Raw genomic sequence first — 1,446 nt, 5'->3', positions numbered from 1 at the left:
AGCTTTTGCATAAATTCAGTAGAGAACCAATCAAAGTCCAGTGCGCGTTTTGGCGCTGTTCTTTCTATCGGGCAACCTCCCTCATCCGCATGAAACCAGAAACTTACATTTAAAAACGTAACTCATTCAGACCGTAAATAGAAACCTAACATATTATTGAAAAAAGGCATTGAAAGTAATGTCACATATTTTTGGGGTAGTTCCTTCTGTACTGCAATGGAATGTTCAACATTTTAAAAAGCTAATTCATAACTCAAAAAGCTGTCTTGCTGACGAAACGGCATGTATTACAATTGCTTGGCAAAGTTCAACAGTCGTGGTCGTATCTTCATTTATCTTTGCAAGTGCTCTCAGGTTCTGTCGGCGGGAGTGGCAGAAAATGATGGAACGGCAGTGTAGAAACCATGTGGTTTCCGAGAAAGCGAAAGTAGATGGTGCAGTTCCACTGATAGGAAACAGCCTGAACGTAAACCTGCTCAAATTCCAAGTCAGTATTTTTTTCAGGAACGTACAGTGCATTCGGAAAGTATTCAGACCACTTGACATTTCTCATTATGTAACAGCCTTATTCTAAAATTGATTAAATTGCCCCCCCCCACCAATCTGTACACAATACTCCATAATGACAAAGCAAAAACAGGTTTGTAGAAATGTTAGCAAATTTATTAAAAACAAAAAACTGAAATACCACATTTACATAAGTATTCAGACCCTTTACTCAGTACTTTGTTGAAGCACCTTTGGCAGCGATTACAACTTCAGTATTCTTGGGTGTGATGCAACAAGCTTGGCACAGCTGTATTGGGGAGTTTCTCCCATTCTTCTCTGCAGATCCTCTCAAGCTCTGTCAGGTTGGGTGGGGAGCGTCACTGCACAGCTATTTTCAGGTCTATCCAGAGATGTTTGATCGGGTTCAAGTCCGGGCATTGGGTGGGCCACTCAAGGACATTAAGAGACTTGTCCCGAAGCTATTCCTGCATTGTCTTGGCTTTGTGCTAAGGGTCTTTGTCCTGTGGTAAGGTGTACAATCACCCTAGTCTGAGGTCCTCCAGGCGGACTGTCATGTGCCTTTCACCTAGGAGTGGCTTCCGTCTGGCCACTACCATAAAGGTCTGATTGGTGGAGTGCTGCAGAGGTTGTCCTGGAAGATTCTCCCATCTCCAGAGGAACTCTGGCGCTCTGTCAGAGTGACCATCGAGTTCTTGGTCACCTCCCTGACCAAGGTCTTTCTCTGATTCAGAGGGTTTGGTTTAAATACAGAAGACACATTTCAATTGAAGGCATTCAGTTGACTGACTAGGTATCCCCCTTTCTCTTTCCCTTCTCCCCCGATTGCTCAGTATTGCTGGGTGGCCAGCTCTAAGGAGAGTCCTGCCTCTGAGCTCTACAGACAATTCCTTCGACCTAATGGCTTGATTTATGCTCTATCATGCACTGTCAACTGTG

Source organism: Oncorhynchus keta, chromosome 34 (genome assembly GCF_023373465.1).
Source record: "Oncorhynchus keta strain PuntledgeMale-10-30-2019 chromosome 34, Oket_V2, whole genome shotgun sequence".
NCBI classification, from domain to species: Eukaryota; Metazoa; Chordata; class Actinopteri; order Salmoniformes; family Salmonidae; genus Oncorhynchus; species Oncorhynchus keta.
This window is presented reverse-complemented; position numbering follows the sequence as displayed.